Source organism: Giraffa tippelskirchi, chromosome 10 (assembly GCF_054371585.1).
Source record: "Giraffa tippelskirchi isolate mGirTip1 chromosome 10, T2T-mGirTip1v1.2.pri, whole genome shotgun sequence".
Classification (NCBI taxonomy): Eukaryota; Metazoa; Chordata; class Mammalia; order Artiodactyla; family Giraffidae; genus Giraffa; species Giraffa tippelskirchi.
In genome coordinates, this window is record NC_137284.1 from 114,975,722 (window position 1) to 114,994,802 (window position 19,081).

The following is a 19,081-nucleotide window of genomic DNA, read 5'->3' on the forward strand; positions in this document are numbered from 1 at the left end:
GACCCCAAAATGTGCTAAGTACAAATCCACATTTCATCAAATAACTAAAATCTTTAAAACTGTTTTGTACTTACTGCTCAGTGATCAGGAAAACCCACAAGTCGAAAACTCAGACTGACATTTCATTATTTCGGTATCAAAGAAACATTTTAATTCTGAAACAAAGGTCAGTTTTGTGTCCTGTCCTTTTCAAAAACTCACTGTGAGACAGGCTGTACTGATCTGGATAATGTAAATTATTTGCATTTATAAACCCCCTGACTTCAGGAAGGATAAAGAGGGTTGACTTTGTTTTATACATTTCTATACTGTTTGAATGTTTTACCACAAACATGTATTTCTTTTACAATCAGGAAAAATGTAAATAAATTTTTATTTTGAAAAAAAGTCAATGATAAAGCTTAAACTAACATCTCCATTGATATTTTCAACTATGTTTATTTATACAGATGAGTCCTTCACCTTTAACTTAGGAGACAGATAATTAAAAGGCTAGAGATTTCTTCTGAACATTCAAACAGTTGCCATTTAGCATATAATATATATTCTGATACTTCCAATTACATTAAAAATTCTCTGCATACTGTTTCCCCTCTAACATAACATCACGGCCTCTTGAATTCTTTCCAAGGATCTGTTTTTCATTTCTCTCTTCCAGCAACAAAACACAGTGGACTAACTCAAGGACAGCATTACTGCCCCCTACTCTAAACCATAGGAATGTTAATCTTTAAAAAGAAAATAAGTCAAAGAAATGTAAATACACAGATGCTAAAACAAGGAGAGAAATCAAAGCAAGAACAGAATAAAAAGGCTAATGTGTTGATGGCCTGCTTGGTTTTACTTGCTTCTCTGTTCACTGTACCAAATTCTTGACACTGTAGATGTTGGTCTTCCTACCTCAATGATCTCTTGTTCACGTCCTCCATCACAAGTAGCTCGTGTGCTTGAAGACATTGCTTCTGCTACCCTATCCTCTTTTCTGCGTCAACAATACTTCCTTGTCTATTCGATAATTCCCATCAGCCTTCCAACACACAGTAACTAACACCAACATCCACTGGATCATCGAAAAAGCAAGAGAGTTCCAGAAAAACATCTGCTTTATTGACTATGCCAAAGCCTTTGACTGTGTGGATCACAATAAACTGGAAAATTCTGAAAGAGATGGGAGTACTAGACCACCTGACCTGCCTCTTGAGAAATCTGTATGCAGGTCAGGAAGCAACAGCTAGAACCGGACATGGAACAGCAGACTGGTTCCAAATAGGGAGAGGAGTACGTCAAGGCTGTATGTTGTCCCCCTGCTTATTTAACTTATATGCAGAGGACATCATGAGAAATGCCAGGCTGGATGAAACACAAGCTGGGATCAAGACTGCCGGGAGAAGTATCAATAAACTCAGATATGCAGATGACACCACCCTTATGGCAGAAAGTGGAAAAGAACTAAAGAGCCTCTTGATGAAAGTGAAAGAGGAGAGTGAAAAAGCTGGCTTAAAACTCAACGTTCAGAAAACTAAGATCATGGCATTTGGTCCCATCGCTTCATGGCAAATAGATGGGGAAACAGTGGAAATAGTGACAGACTTGATTTTTTTGGGCTCCAAAATCACTGCAGATGGTGATTGCAGCCATGAAATTAAAAGATGCTTGCTCCTTGGAAAAAAGTTATGACCAACCTGCTGCTGCTAAGTCGCTTCAGTCGTGTCCGACTCTGTGCGACCCCATAGACGGCAGCCCACCAGGCTCCGCCGTCCCTGGGATTCTCCAGGCAAGAATACTGGAGTGGGTTGCCATTTCCTTCTCCATCCTAGACAGCATATTAAAAAGCAGAGACATTACTTTGCCAACAAAGCATCTGTCTTGTCAAAGCTATGGTTTTTCCAGTAGTCATGTATGGATGTGAGAGTTGGACTATGAGGAAGGCTGAGTGCCAAAGAATTGATGTTTTTGAACTGTGCTGTTGGAGAAGACTCTTGAGAGTCCCCTGGACTGCAAGGAGATCCAACCAGTCCATCCTAAAGGAAATCAGTCCTGAATATTCATTGGAAGGACTGATGCTGAAGCTGAAACTCCAATACTTTGGCCACCTGATGCAAAGAACTGACTCATTTGAAAAGACCCTGATGCTGGGAAGGACTGAAGGCAGGAGGAGAAGGGGACGACAGAGGATGAGATGGTTGGAGGGCATCACCAACTCAATGGACATGAGTTTGAGTAAACTCTGAGAGTTGGCGATGGGCTGGGAGGCTTGGCGTGCTGCAGTCCATGGGCTTGCAAAGAGTTGGACATGACTGAGCGACTGAATTGAACATGTTATTGTATTTGTTTGTTGTCTAATCTGTCCAACTAGAACACAAGTTTCCTGAGGGCAGGGACTCTGCTTGATTCCTGCTGTATGCCCTCTGCCTATACCACAGCCTGGCACACAGCAGACCCTTAATAATAGTTGCTGAACAGATGAACTCCTAGATACGACATCCTAAGAGTTTGTATGAAATTTCTGATGAGTGAGAATCCATAGTCTTGCTCTTTTCTGCAACTGAAACACTGATTCCCATCTAAATTCAGGGAAGAAGGGAAAGGATAAGACTGGTCATCACTCTTTTAACCTCAATCTTTTGCCAAGGGAAGGTTTTTTTTTGTTAGGCCTTAAGAGAATCTAATTCAAAATACTAGATTCCTGAGGCAGCTAACTTTGTGTACAAATAAATTTGCTGCTGGTGGGCATAGGAGCTTCTAACCTCTAAATCACAAGATCTATTTTAGAACCATGAAGGAAGGTCCTCTTAGTCTGTAATATCAGAATTAATACAACACATGTAGAAAGACACATAAACTTGAAAACATGAGAATGTTATCTATAATAATACATAAATAAACAATAACAGAGGAAACCAGTGGCTAATACATAACTAGGTCAAACCCATAAGGAAACTTTCAGAGTGTATGCGAGTTTGGTAACAAAAGTCTGTAAGACGGCCTGTCTTAAAACTTGGGAGAAGAATGGAAGATAGAGAAATTCTGTATGACCACAAATCACATGGCAAGAAGCAGAAAATAGGTTAAAAATCCTATTATATTATATAATAATGGATCATAACTCAATAAAGTGAAGTTGCTCAGTCATGTCTGACTCTTTGCAATCCCATGGACTGTAGCCTACCAGGCACCTCCATCCATGGGATTCTCCAGGCAACAGTACTGGAGTGGGTTGCTATTTCCTTCTCCAGGGGATCTTCCCGACCCAGGGATCGAACCCAGGTCTCCCACATTGTAGACAGACGCTTTACTGTCTGAGCCACCAGGGAAGTCCTTAACTCAATAAATGTGTTAAATAAAAGGACCAACGAGTTCATTTCAGTATAAACAAGTAAATGAGGAAAAAGGGAAATATCTCCCTTACAGTAGAATGCAACTAATAAATATAGAAGGAGAATGATGGAGTTAGAAAATCATGAATGAATGCTGAAACTAGGGAATAAAAATTTGATGAAAAATAAAAATATTTAAGTAGCCTCAAAGTATCACCCCAGATTACTTTTTAATTACAAAGAGAAAAATAACCCTTCAGGAGAAACCTGGAAAACACCATTTAAACCAAGTTTTCAAATGTTATGTGGCAGCCTGCATGGGAGCACGGGGGGTTTGGGGGAAGAATGTATGTGTATGGCTGAGTCCCTTTGCTGTTCATCTGAAACCATCATAACACTGTTAATTGGCTGCACCCCGACACAAAATAAGTTCAAAAGAAAAACAAACCAGTGGTCAAATCTATCATCACAATATGGCGATACACCAAGATGCCTCCTGACACAATATGAAGGATACAATACCATTTCTGTGGTGTTCATAATCTCAATGTAATAAGGAAACATCAGACAAATCAAAATTGGGAGCCACTTTACAAAATAACTGGTTGATATTCTTCCAAAATCTAAAGTTCAAGAACTGAAAGAACTTTTCCATATTAAAGGTGATTTAAGAGATTTGACAAGTAAATGCAATGTGTGCTCCTGCGTTAGACATAGACCCAGGAGAAGAAGTAGTTACATAGGATATTACTGGGGCAACAGATAAAGTCTGAGTATGGACAATAGATTATAGTCTTAGATTCATGTTAAATTTTCCTGATTCTGGTTAACTGGTTATAGATCATACTAGAAGTACTATACATAATGGCTACAATTCATTCTTAGATGTTTCAGAATGAAAGAACTGTATGTATATATAGATGTAATTATAAACAGGTAACTCAAATGGGGCCAAATGTAAACAACAGGCAAATCTGAGTAAAGGATCTATACTATTCTCACAACATTAAAGTCTGAAATTATATCTAACTAAAGTTATACCCTAAAATTCCTACATGGCAAATCACAGAAGGTAGTCTCAGAAAAACTATTCTTCCATTATAATTCCTGTTAGTCTGTATTTTTCCCCCCAGAGCATATACAGTCATGTCAATTGCTTTACTAATTATGTTTCACCTCTTCCTTCTTACAATTTAAATTTATTTCATTTTCTTGTCTAATTGCTTTGCTCATGCTTTCAGAATACTGCTCAATAATAACGATGACATCTGACATAAAGGAAAACACTGTGTCGTCCCTCCATTCGCAGTGGTCTACTACTTTGCTTCTGACACCAGATATGTGGGCTTTTCATACACCTAGCAGCTCTGTGACACCACGTGCATGCTCTGTAACTTAATTCAGTTCTGACACTATCTACCTAGAGGTAGCATCAGATCCCACAGGTTAAAGGCTCAGTCTCAAATCTGCTACCTCTCCCTCCAGAGGTCAGTTCCAAGTCCAGGTGGTCACCTGTGCTTCCCACCAAGCGCCTGTAAATTAAAGGTCCCCATAACCCTCCTCCTCCTCTGGTGTGATTAGTTTGCTAGAGTGGCTCACAGATCTCAGGAAAACATTTTACTCACTAGATTACCATTTTATTACAAAAGGACACAACTCAGAAACAAACAGATGCCTAAAAGCAAGGACTGTGGAAAGGTCACAAGCTGCCATGCCCTGCGTCACTCTCTCAGCACCTCCATGTGGTCACCAACCTGGAAGATCTCCAGAGCCCTCCTTCTGGCTTTTTATGGAGGCGTCACTACACAAGCATGGTTGATCGATCATTGGCTGTTAGTGACTGAACTCAATCTACAGCTGCTCTCCCTGCCCCAGAGGTCTGGGGGGCGGTGTGGGGCAGGGGGGTAAAGTTCTAATCCTCTCATCATGTGGTTGGTTCCCCTGGCAACCAGCCCTCATCTTTAGGGGGCTCTCCCAAAGCTACCTCATCAACAGAATGAAGGGACTTCCCTGGTGCTCCAGTGGCTAATACTCCACAATCCCAATGCAAGGGGCTCAGGTTCAATCTATGGTCAGGGAACTAGATCCCACATGCTGCAATTAAGACCTGACACAGCCAAATAAATAAATATTAAAAAAACCCAACAACCCCATAAGTCAGGTGTGGTTAGAAGGGGCATGTTATAAATAGGAAAAGCTTCCTTTCACCTTCAGGGCTCTGGAACTATTTCAGGAACTGAGGACTGAGAGACCAAATATTGTAACAAAAGATGCTCCCATTGCTCTCATGCTTAGGAAATTCCAAGGTCTTTGGGAGCTCTGCCACATAGGGGTGGGGGGTGGGGGCAGATGAGGACTAAATACGTATTACATCACATCATCACACCTGCCATTCTTATTTTTCACTCATAATGTTTCACCAATAAGGATATCATGCAGCTTTCCTTATTCATTCACTCATTCAATCAATCCATATTAAATGCTAAACAGTATACTGGATGCTGAGGATACAACAGTGAAAAAAAGTCTAGATTGCCTCATCAGAGCTTACATTTGAAGGGAGAGGAAGTCCAAAATACAAGTGAACTAAGAAAATTACTGCCACTTATGCCAAGTGAAAGAGAAGGGGGGGCACCTTTAGAAAGACTGGTTAGGGAAGACCTCTCAAGGGAGTAGTATTTTAGCTGAGATCTAAAAACAGAAAGAGCTGTGTACAGAGGAGAGAAAACCAATACATTCCTGTTACCACAATGGATTTGATTAGTTTCTTAATGATGGATATTTGTCTCCAATCATTTCTTAAAAAAGAAAAAGAATTAAAATGTCCTTATGCATACTTCTTTGCACACATGTGTTAAGTAAAATAAATTCCTAGAATGTATGCTAGGTCAACAGATACATGCATTTTTTTATTTGAGGGATTCTACCCAATGGTCCTCTGAAAATGTTTGTGGTAATTAACTTACACTCCAACCAGTAAACATGCCAATGTGATAGATGAAAAGTGGCATATCGCTGTAGTTTTAATTTCTATTTCTCTTATTAGGAGTGAGGTTGAACATCTTTCACAAGTTTAAAAGCATTTGTATTTCCTTTTCTGTGAACTCTTTGTGGTCTCTGTCCATTTTTCTACTGGGGTCTTTTCTCCTGGGGTCTACTACTGAAGAGTGGTAGCATTTTTACTCACCTTCTCCCATTCAGTCTCCGATCAATGTATGTATGAAACAAGTGGCGACTATGAAGACAGTATGGGAAGAGTCCTAGACAGGAGTGGGGGAGAGACTCGAGACATGAGAGAAAGCCTGAGTTCTCCTAAGGACAGAAGCATGTGGAGCAAAAGGGCCAAGGCAGGAAAAGTCACAGTTAGGGTAAGAATCTGAGCTACAGTTATTTCTTCTTCCTCTGCAACCACAGAGAGAAATCCAAGAGTTGAGGTGGGGAGACCAGTTAGGAGGTTACTACAATAATTAATTGACAGTAGGTAACAGTCTTCCCAGATGGCCTAGTGGTAAAGAATCTGCTGGCCAATGCAAGAGACATAAGAGACCCGGGTTTGACCCCTGGGTTGGGAAGATTCCCTGGAGGAAGGCATGGCAACCCACTCCAGTATTCTTGCCTGGAGAATCCCATGGACAGAGGAGCCTGGCGGGCTATAGTCCATGGGGTTGCACAGAGTAGGACATGACTGAAGTGACTTTAGCACACACACACACAGAAATAACAGTCTGGAAAAAGATGGTGGTGACAGAGAAGCGGAAGAATCCATGATACACTGTGGAAAATGAGACAGGGCTTGTTGATGGACTGGAAATGGGATGACTCCTAGATTTCCGGCTTGAAAAAAGATGGTGGATAGTTACAAACAGAACCAATAAAAAGGGAAACTGAGAGGTCTTCCATTTTGGAAATGTCAAATTTGAGACGTAAAGAGTCAAGCAGAAATATCTATTACACTACTGAGATGAGAATCTGGAATTTAGAGCAAAGATTTGAACTGGAAGTAAAAACTGGGAACACATCAACATAAACACACACACACAGGAACTAATGAGATTCTAATAAGTGAGCACAAAGCAAGAAGGGGCTCTGGATAAGGTTCTGTGGAACTGAAACATTGAGGTCAAGCAGAGAAGCTGGTGATAAAAGACTGAAGAAGACAAGAAACGAGTTTCAGGGGAAGACAGGATAGCAGTGTCTCGGAATCCAAAACTGTTTCAATAAGAATGGAGTGGTTGATTGTGTTGAATGCTCCTTGGAGGTTGCGAACAGTAAAGGAAAGAACAGTATCCCATGGATTTGGCAATAAGAAAGCAGTGGGTGGCCTTCGAAAAATTTAGGGTAGAAGCCCAATGTTGAAGAGTAAATGGGAGATAACAAATTGGAAACAGTATACAGACCATTCTTTCAAGAATTTTGGCCATGAAGTGACTGGGGAAGTGGGTCAGAGCCATATTTTAAAGATGAGATGCTGGAATATGTTTGTAAGGCAATGATTGAGGAGAAAGGATAACATTCAGAAAGCTGTAGATAAAGACTCCAAAGGACAAATGGCAGGACTAAGTTTCAAAGAAAGAAAAATAAATCCTTCATTTCAGGATAAGGAGTAGAAGTGGATACAAGACTGTATCTGAGGATTTAGTAGTATGAAGCTCTATCTGTATTTTTGAAGGGCATTTTTAAAAGTAGAAATGGGTATTGAACTTTAAGGTGTTTCAAAAATATCCATAAATTATATATAACACTTTTCTTCTTCTTCAAGAAGTAAAGATTAATCCTCCTTCTGAGTTAGGGCCAGACTTAATGAGTTGTTTTTAACAAAAGGAGTATTATTAGGTGGGCGTAATGGTTCAGCCCTGTGGCTTCCACTTTGCTCTCCCTCTGATCACTTGTCCTGGTGAAAGCCAGCACTCATGTTGCAAGGACATTCAAGCTTCTATGGAGAGGCCTTGGCCTCCTGACCACAGTTGTCAGTGGTTCACCTTGGAACTGGATCTTTCAGCCCCAGTTCAGCCTTCGGATAAATGCACTCCAATCACCATCTTCACTACAACCTCTTGAAACCAGGAAGGAGAACTACCCAGCTAAGCCACTCCAGAATTTCTGACTCACATAATAAATGGGATAATAAATGTGGTATTAAGTCATTAAGTTTTAGAATAATCTGCTCTGCAGCAATGGATAACTAATACATCCATTTTAAAAACTGCTTTATGCACCTATATTTCTGTATGACTTGCTAACATTTTATTTAATGTTTTGCAGGAATATGCATAAGAGTAATTCCTGGATTCTTTATTTTTCTTTTTTGGTATCACTGTCATGCTGGTTTTGAAGAAAAAAGAATTGGGAAGCTTTATGGAACATCAGAACTCCTCACTGGAAAGTTTGAAAGAATTCTCCTTGACCTGGGAGCAGAGAGCATCCAGCTGGGCCTTTACAGAATGCCTCGCCTACCTAGGGCCCCCTCACCTAAGGTCACACCCTTCCTGGGGCACCTACATCCCAGGACTGAGCAGAGAGAGCACAAAGGCCTGGCCACCTCGCCCATCATGGGACAACTGTGAAGAGCCACTTAAGCCCAGAGCTCCTGGCACTGCCAACATGCTCCACAGCTTGACTCCTGCTTCTGTCCAAACTTGCTTCCTTGTATTCCCTTCCACAGCTGTAAATTCGAAAGGTACTCCCTTAGAAACATCCTGCCCACTAAACTTGGGCTCAGAGAGAGTCCTCTTCCCAGGGACCAATTTGTGACAGTTAAGCAATTCTATCTTGGGCGGAGGGGCAGGTGGTGGAGACACCAGGAACACAAGACAAGGAGGAGAAGGTCCAATGTTATTTCTATTTAGAAAGTGAAAAAGGGTTATTGCACTTGTATACTCTGCACAGTCCACATGGTCCCACAAAAGCCTCCTGGCTAGGAAGGCTCATGTCCAAAAACAGCTGAGTAAAAGAGGCCACTCCTTTTCCTACCAGCTTGGGCCACTCTGACTCTCAGTCTCCTTGTCTGTGACATGAAGGGTAATAGTTCTAATTCATATTTTAAGGAATTGGTTGAAGAAAAGCACTTTATACATTTTAAGATACTATGCAAACATTAATCAGTACTTTCTACTGCTTTTTGATTCTGAAGAGTTGCAATTAATGACTAACTGCTGACAACTCAATCAGAACCCCAAGAGAAAGCGACCCCAGCCCCTAGTGGCCAGTAATTACTATCTTTTTGCTTTCTTCTTTTCCTGTTTTCCTCAACTCAGTAACAAGGAGCTGAAAGAGACAGTACAAGTGTTTTACAAGCACTGTTGCATATACTGGAGATTTATGGTCCATGCTCTTAAAGAATGGGTAAGCAAAACCCATCATTAAGTTACTTTTTATTTGTGTGTAGGTAGGTGATTTTTACTCTCAGGCTGGGACTCAATTTCAAAAAAAGGAGAAGAAAGTTTCCACGCTCACCACAGGAAGCCATCGTAAACTTGTGAGCTGGGGCACTCAACACCACCCAGGGGCTTGCACTGAACTGGCAGCTGGTGAAAAGGCAGGCCCTCCCACCACAGCCCTGACTGCTGGGAGCCTAGCCACCCCATCCTCCGCATGGATCCAAACCTCCTCAGTTTGGGTCCCTTAATTAAAACTGGGTTCTTCTGTCTCAAAAATCCCACGGCCTGTAGAGTTTCTCCTATGAAATGCCTTCTATTCTATGTAAAATTACAATTATTTGGGTCTTTTCTTTCCTACTGGGCTGTAAATAATTTTTTTTTTAATTTTTATTTTATACTAGAGTTTAGTTGATTAACAATGTTGTCTTAGTTTCAGGTGGGAGCAAGACATATACATGTATCTCCCTGGGTCAGGAAGATTCCCTGGAGAAGGGCATGACAACCCACTCCACTATCCTTGCCTTGAGAATCCGATGGACAGAAAGCCTGGAGGGTCGCAAAGAGTCAGACATGACTGAGCAACTAACACTTTCACTTTTTCCATACATGTATCTATTCATTCTCAGATTCTTTTCCCATTTAGGTTATTACAGAATATTGAGCAACTAAACAACACCCTGTGCTATACACAATAGGTCCTTGTTGGTTATCTATTTCAACTACAGCAGCGTGAACATATCAATCCCAAACTTCCTAACTACCCCTCTCCCACATCCTTCCCTACTTGTAATGAGGGCTGTACCCTTCTGACAGTACCCTTCTGACACCGGTCCTCCAGCTGTTAACTCATCTTTGCCACCACAGATGAGTTAGGGAGCAGAGCTGAGCCTCAAAGGAAGGTTTAACGAAGGATAGTGGAGAGGGGAGAAAGAAGCAAAGCTGGACTCTTCTCTTTGCTGAGTCTTGGAAGTTCTGGTATCCGGCAGCATGATTTCTGACACGGTACTTACTATCCTGTGTTGGGACCGGAAGAGGACGATGGAATTTGACCCTGAAAACACTCTTTGTGAATAGTTCCGGCTGGCTTCACTGGCTGGGCCTTTCCTTTAGTCATCTGGGGGAGGAGGGACTAAGACCTGCTGTGACCTTTAGGGTTGGAAGAACCTTCAAAGACAAAGAACAGTGTGGGGCCTATGAGAAGGATGACATCAGAGGGAGAGGGATGAAGGCCAAAGAATTCTGAGGCCCTGGCTCTAGGCTGGAGGCAAGCTGGAGTCATCAGGTCTAGAGAGAAACGAGGAGCCAGATAAAGAGAGACTGTGTCCTGTCTGGCCTGGGTGGTTTGCTGCAGCAGTTTATGATAATTATAGCTCACACTGATTGAGCACTCACTCTGGGCCAGGCACCGCAATCATGATCTCACTGAAGTTGCCTGGCATCCCAGGCACTGCTCTTTTCTCCTCTTACAAAGGGGGAAACTGAGGCATAGGGAGGTTAAGCAACTTGCTGTTAAGTCACAGACCTGGTAAGTGACTTAACAGGGTGTGGCTGCAGGTGTTTTTACTTGACAGCCTGCTCATGGACACTGTCCTGGTTCTTGTTTGCCCCCCAGGTCCCCATGTGTCCCCAAGAAGCTGAGCCCTGCACACTCTGGGGCTCCCAGCAGGATTCACTGGTGGGAGGGTACAGTAGGAGGCTGGAGTGGGTGATGGGGGAAATAGGAGGGGCCTGGACATTTCTCCCCCTACCCGGGGCTCTGCCTTTCACTAGTAGTCGCTGGGTGTCCCAACACCCCTGTCTGCTGCTGTGAGAAGTCATTCACTGAAGACTCTTCATTTCCTCTTCTGTAGGAAGAAGGGTGCCTTCTTCCTACAGGAAAGCCAACTGCACCACCACCCATGATGGCTCCCACTTGCTTCACACAGATAAGAACTGCAGACGTGGGAAGAGCTCACTCCATACGAATAAAGCAAGTCCCTCTCTGAATATCAAGCAGAACAGCTGGCTACAGTGCATGGTACTGATCTTATCTGGACTGCGAATCCAACAAACCAACTGTGAAAAAACTTATCATGCGATAACTGGAGTTGAATACGAACTGGAACATTCACTGATAACAAATTTTTGCTGATTCTTTTTAGGCGTGGTCTTGGCATTGTGTTGATGTTTAGAAGGGTCCTTTAGGGATATACCCTAAAATATTTATAGAAGATTTTCTGAGTTGATGAAGGTAGTGGGAAGAACAGGAAAGGAAAAAATCCAGGCTTTTTTCTTCTCTTGACTAAATCCCTGCAAAGAGCTGGCACAAGAATCACAAGAAATGATGTCTGGAATTTGTTTCAAAGTAATGGGGGAAGGGACAAGGGGAGTGACAGATGAGCCAAGACTGGCCCTGCACTGGTGATTGTTAAGCTGGTGACAGGGACGAGGGACGGGACTCCATTATCCAATCTTCATTCTCTCCATTTGCCGTTATGTGCTGGAAACTGCTCACCCTAACATGTGCTACAGACTAAACTCACTTCTGAAGGCTCCTAGAGGAAGCAGCTAAAAAAACTGGCAAGCATCCTCCACGAGGCTGAAACTAAGCCATTCAATGTGACTGCCCACCAGGAGAAGCGGGGTATGAAAATAGCCAGTGTTTCCAAACAGTAGACTCAACACCTGGGACACAAGAGCATGAACTCCAACTTGCAGGCTTTGATTTTAAAAGGAGCTGCTTCTTCCTCAAGTAATCCCCAGGTGCAGGCTGAGGGACTGGGAGAGGGGAGGGCAGAAGGGAGTGGGGGAGGGGGAGCAGAGGGACCAGGAGAGGGCAGGGCAGAGCAGAGGGGAGGTGGGGAGGGCGGAGCAGGAGAGATTCATGTAATGCTGCACTTCTCCAGCAGGCAGCACAGGCCAAGCGGCCTTCAACATGCATGTTTTTCTATTTTCTTCACAATGGGAAATTTCAAACACATAAACAGAAAACAACATAGCAAGCCCTCCATAAACTCCTCATCCAGTTTCAAAAATTATCAACAATTTCCTGCCATTCTTTTTTGGTTTTGTTTTCTGGCTGTGCCCTGAGGTATGGGATCTTAATTCCCAACCAGGGATTGAGACCAGGAAGAGACTGGGGATTGAACCCAAGCCCCCTGCGTTGGAAGTGCAGTCTTAACCACTGGGCCACGAGGAAAGTCCCTTACCTGTTGTTCTTATATCACTAATCCCACCACCCCTCCCCTCCGCACTACGTAATTATTCTCTCATAGTTTTTAGGTAGTGTATACCTGGCCAGAACTGTATAAACCTTAACTGCACAATTCTGACAAATGTAGGTACTCATTTAACTTGCACCTCAACTGTGAGAGAGAACATTTAAAGTTCTCAGACACTCCCAGGAAGTTCTCATATTTGTACCTTAGCTTCACCTATTCTAGAACTGAAGCATGAGTTAGTTTTGAACTGCATTTATTTGCAAGTTAGTTCTGCATTCATTATTAGTTATTTTTGCAAGTTAGTTCCTCATCCTCAGCAAGGAACTAGACAGGTCAGGCTTTAACTTTAAAACAACACCTGGCAAACCAGGGCTCTAGCCCAGGTCCTGCTGCCCAAGCAGGTAACTTTGGCTCAGTCTATGAGCTCTTTTGGGCTTTAAATTTAGAAGGGTAGTTTTCAACCAGGCACCGTCCCCCCCCCGCCCCCCATTCCTACATTGCTGGGCCTCAAAAAGCCCTGAGGCAGGAACACCATGGCTGAGATCAAGATGGGGTGGCAGAAGAATCATGTGGAAGTCTGAGAAACTGCAGACCCATCCCAAGCCCCATCTGAGAGGCCAGTCTCAGGTAGGCCCTGAAATTTACATTGTATCAAGCAACCGGGTAACTGACACAGTCACTGGGGTGAGAAACCCAGCTCTAAAGTAAGGCTAAGCAGCTCTTCTTTCAGATGAGCCTTAAGGGTTCTGCCTCCTCAACAAGCCCAAGGCCTCCTGCAAGACCTCACAGTCATCCGCCATTTCCTCGAGATGTCAGGGGTTTCCTGGGAGTTCGACATTCCCCAGCTCTGGAGCAACGAGAGCAAATCATTTGCTGAATATTTATTAATATGCCAAAACCTGCGCACCCAACCAGGTGACTGAGTAAAAGACAGTGTCTTTGATAATCCAAGTGGGCCTCATCCAATCAACTGAAAGTCTTTCAGGGCAAAATGGAACAAAACTAAGGTTTCCCTGGGGAAGAAATTTTGCCTCAAACCTGCATCAGGAGACATGGGTTTGATCCCTTGGTTGGGAAGATCACCTGGAGGAGGACATGGTAACCCACTCCAGTATTCTTGCCTGGAGAATCCCATGGACAGAGGAGCCTGGTGGGCTACAGTCCATGGAGTCACAAAGAGTTGGTCACGACTAGAGCGACTTACCACACATGCATGCATACACACACACACACACACACACACACACTCTGACTCTGTTCTCTGGAGAACCCTGGCTAATGCCAGGGAACCCAGTCGTACCCAATCGCAAAAGGCCATGCCTTCCTTGCCTCTACAACACTGACCATGATCTGCCAACCACCACGTGCAACTCAACCAAAAACCACTCAGGTGTGTGCCAGAGCCTCAGCCTGCTTCAGCTGCCCAGAAGTGTATTTGAATATTACTGTACATCTTTAATTAGATTTTGAGAATAAACTATTCATATCGAAAGGCTACCACAAATGCAAGAAGCTTGTTTTTATGTTTCAATTTTTTAGTGGGTGGGGGGGTGGCATAGTCTACCTCAGCACTTAAGAACAGTAACCTGTCTATTCTGGGCAAGATCATACTTTAGGCAATCCTGAGTTTCACCACCTGATTAATTATATGCCAACCTGAAAGTCTGCTTTCCAATGCCCCCTCCGCTCAAATTGGCATTAAGCGGTCAAACAGCCCATCAGGATTTCGTATATTTCTATTTGGGACTCTGGCCTGGAAGGTCTCAAGACACATGCGAGCTCTCAGCACCCGAGAAGCTCTGCAGAGTCAACATGGAGGATGAATGAGGAGCTCAACACACACTGATTGAACAGGCTTCTGCTCCTAATCCTGTCCCTGGGTGCCGCTTGCACATTAGAGTGAAGACCCAGTTTCCACATTTACGGCGCTGCAGTTCAAAGTAGAGAATGCAAGTCTCATAGAAGAAATGTCACAAAATGCAGCAGGGCGCAAAGGAAAGAACAGGAAATGCTTGAGGTAATAGTGGAGAGGAGTCAGAACTTAACAGCAAAAGACTTGAGAGAAATGAAAGGATGCATTCTGGGCAAAGGTAACCCAGTCAAAGGCAGGAAAGAACCAGCTGTTTGGGGAAGAGGAAGGGAGAAAGTCAAAGTAGCAAAGTAGGCTACAGGTGTGGGCCAACTGGAGAAACGAACTCAGAACAGGGAGCTGCCTCAGATAGGGAACCTTGAACAACAAAAGAGCAAACTGGTAGACAATGAGGAGCCACAGGGGCTTCCCAGATGAAAACGGGAAAGAACAAGGCATGCTCTGGAGACCTGCATGTGGCAACAAAGCACAGAGGAATAAGGAAGGGGCAATGGAGCACCTCCAGCCCCCGCTGAGTTAACAGCAGCTACCGACATGGAGGGCTTACCAAGTGCCAAGCCCACAGAACTTGTGTGTTCTCTTTAATCCTTCTGAAGGGACTCTTACCAACCCATTTCACAGATCAGGGAACCAAGGCACAGGGTGGTTAACAAGTGTGCTCCAGATCATATAACCAGTCAGCAGTGAAGCTCCAGGGCCGGCACACTGACCACAAGAGCAGCCTGCCTGAGTCCACCTGCAGACCTGGGCCCTGTGCTCCGATTCTGAGTGGAGCTGAGAAGTAGGGCGAGCAAAGGGGAGACTCATACACTGTAGAGGTGATGTCTCTGTAACCTACCACTTTAGGTCAAAGGCTGCCTGGAAGAAGTGTGGGGTTCCTTGGGGTTATGGCACAACAAGCCAGCCAAAAACCAGCTTTGCTCAAGAACTTATACCAAGTCCTGCTGCAAATGGTCCCACACATAGTCCAGCTGCTTCTAGACATCTCGGACTTTCAACAACTGGTACCTAGTTGGTAAGCAAGAGGAATACCCCCAAGAGTTCCCAGAAAGGGGAGATGATGACAGCACAACGGACTGAACTGAGTCCCTCAAAACTGATGTGTTTGAAATCATAACCCTCAGTACCTCAGAATGTGACCTTATTTGGAAACTGGGCCGTTGCTGATGTAATTGGTTAAGATGAGAAGGTGGGCCCCTAATCCTATATGACTGGTGTCCTATAAAGAGGGAAATCTGGCTACAGGCATGTGTACAGGGACACCACCATGTGAAGAAGGCAGAGACTGGGCTGATGCAGTAAAAAGCAAGGGCTGCCGAAGACTGCCAGCAAATGAACAGAAACCAGGAGTGAGGCCTGGAACCTCCTGGAACCTCACCCTCACAACCTTCAGCCTCACCATCACAGCCTGGAACCTCAGAACTGCTGAGACCCTATCTCCACCTTTTTCCCTCCAGAACTGTGAGGCAGTAAATTTCTGTTAAGTCGCCTGGTTCATGCTACTTTGTTGCAGCAGCCCTAGGACACTAATGGGCTTCCCAGGTGGCTCAGTGGCAAAGAATCCCTCTGCCAATGCAGGAGGCATGGGCTTGATCCCTGGGTCAGGAAGATCCCCTGAAGAAGGAAATGGCAACTGACTCTCTTATTCTGGGAAATCCCATGGACATAGGAGCCTGGCGGGCTACAGTCCATAGGGCAGCAAAGAGCTGGACACAACTGAGCAACTAAACAGCAACAACACTAATACAGTGACCCATGCTATTCTTTCCCATAAGATCATAGGTGCATCTTCACTGCACATTTTAGTAAGTAAAAAGTCTACTGTGAAACGCTGTACTGCAATGCACATCATTACACAAAAGACTATTTCTGTATCATTGTTGTAAGGTGAAAACAGGCAAGTGTTTGAAATTTCATCTATCTTCAACTGCTGAGGCATCAGGGACTATCTTTGATTTTGAAACAAAAACCAACTTTCACTTTAACAATCTAGGATCTCTTCCCTTTATGTACTCTTAGAAGCAAATATTGACTGTATCAGATTCTTCCTGTGACCTGAAGAAACCAACTCCAAAGGTCAGAGGTCCTGCTGGACCCCTCACTCAGCAGAAGGTCCCCGTCTGTCCCACGGTATGAAACCACAGCAAGATGACCACAAGCCCTCTCAGTTTTAAAGTGGCAACAGCTCTCTGAAATACGGCTGCTGGCTGTAAGTAGACACCCCATCTTCAAATATGCTCACACATTCAATTCTGCAACTACCGTTGATTTCTTTGTTTAACCAGTGCATGACTTTGAAGAACATGTGCCTCATAAGTTGTGAGTGAATGGTTGTGGTTAGGAAGGGAAGCTTGTCTGCCCTGGGGAATTCCATATACTGTTTGCAACTAACGATTAGCCTCACTAAGAAATGAAACCAAAGCTGTACTTCTTTTGATACTTGGAAAATCCCCTACTCCAAAATATTTTTGCACATGTACAAAAATTATGGAAAGTTATACTATAAAGCCAGAATCTCCTACAACTCAAATGTAAGCCACCAGAATCATCTATAACAAACTTAAGATGTTCTTATTGTCACAGCACTCCCTCTCTTTGAAGTTAACCTTGAGCATTTAAGATGGCACAGGCACAGTTCTAAGCCTATTCCATGGTATGAATTGTTTAATTCTCACAACAACCCCCTGCAGTAGGCACCTATATTATTCCTATTTTGCAGGTAAGAATAAAGCACAGATAGGTTCAGAAATGGCCCAAGGTCACAGAGCAATGCATGGTGGAACTGGGATCCCAAACCAGGCAGTCTAGCTCCAACCCACCCCACCTCCTTAACAGACAACCAATCAAGCTAGACACAGAGACAAACAAGACAAAATGTTGAGTGGGGACGGGTTAAGGAGGGTGTGTTGAGGATGAGGGCAAAAGAAAACAATCACATCCAAGGCACTAGGCTGGCACTTCACACATGCTTTTCCCACTTAATGGGCACAGCATCCCTCATTACTCTCCCACTCAACAGATGAGACACTGAGGCCTGGAGGGGTTCAGTCAGTTCAGTTGGGTCACTCAGTCGTGTCCGACTCTTTGCGACCCCATGAACTGCAGCACGCCAGGCCTCCCTGTCCATCATCAACTCCCGGAGTCCACCCAAACCCACGTCCATCGAGTCGGTGATGCCATCCAGCCATCTCATCCTCTGTCATCCCCTTCTCCTCCTGCCCCCAATCTTTCCCAGCATCGGGGTCTTTTCAAATGAGTCAGCTCTTCGAATCAGGTGGCCAAAGTATTGGAGTTTCAGCTTCAGCATCAGTCCTTCCAACGAGTATTCAGGACTGATTTCCTTTAGGATGGACTGGTTGGATCTCCTTGCAGTCTAAGGGACTCACAAGAGTCTTCTCCAACACCACAGTTCAAAAGCATCAATTCTTCTGCGCTCAGCTTTCCTAATAGTCCAAATCTCACATCCATATATGACCACTGGAAAAACCATAGCCTTGACTAGACGGACCTTTGTTGACAAAGTAATGTCTCTGCTTTTCAATATGCTGTCTAGCTTGTTAGTTCAGTTCAGTTGCTCAGTCGTGTCCGACTCTTTCCGACCCCATGAACCGCAGCACACCAGGCCTCCCTGTCCATCACCAACTCCCAGAGTCTCCCCAAACCCATGTCCATTGAGTCGGTGATGCCATCCAACCATCTCATCCTCTGTCATCCCCTTCTCCTCCTGCCCCCAATCCTTCCCAGCATTAGGGTCTTTTCCAATGAGTCAACTCTTCGTGTGAGGTGGCCAAAGTATTGGAATTTCAGCTTCAACATCGGTCCTTCCAATGAACACCCAGGACTGATCTCCTTTAGGATGGACTGGTTGGATCTTCTTGCAGTCCACAGGACTCTCAAGAGTCTTCTCCAACACCACAGTTCAAAAGCATCAATTCTTCGGCGCTCAGCTTTCTTCACCATCCAACTCTCACATCCATACGTGACTACTGGAAAAACCACAGCCTTGACTAGACGGACCTTTGTTGGCAAAGTAATGTCTCTGCTTTTAAATATGCTATCTAGGTTAGTCATAACCTTCCTTCCAAGGATTAAGCGTCTTTTAATTTCATGGCTGCAATCACTATCAGCAGTGATTTTGGAGCCCAAAAAAATAAAGTCAGTCACTGTTTCCCCATCTATTTCCCATGTTAAGGTAGCCCATATGAGGGCACATTATTATGTGATGCCCCCACATTCAGGTTTGCTGATTGCAAAAACCAGTGCTGTTTTGTTTTTTCAGCCCATTTTCTCCAGAGTCAGTTTCCAACTGTAACTTCG

The 19,081-nt window shown here is 43.9% G+C and overlaps 1 protein-coding gene across 2 annotated transcripts in view; it reads right to left on the reverse strand.

Moving 5' to 3' along the window:
- NFE2L3 (NFE2 like bZIP transcription factor 3) overlaps positions 1 to 19,081 on the reverse strand; it is a 34,385-nt gene that overhangs the window by 12,434 nt on the left and 2,870 nt on the right. The gene's annotated exons all lie outside the window — the stretch shown is intronic.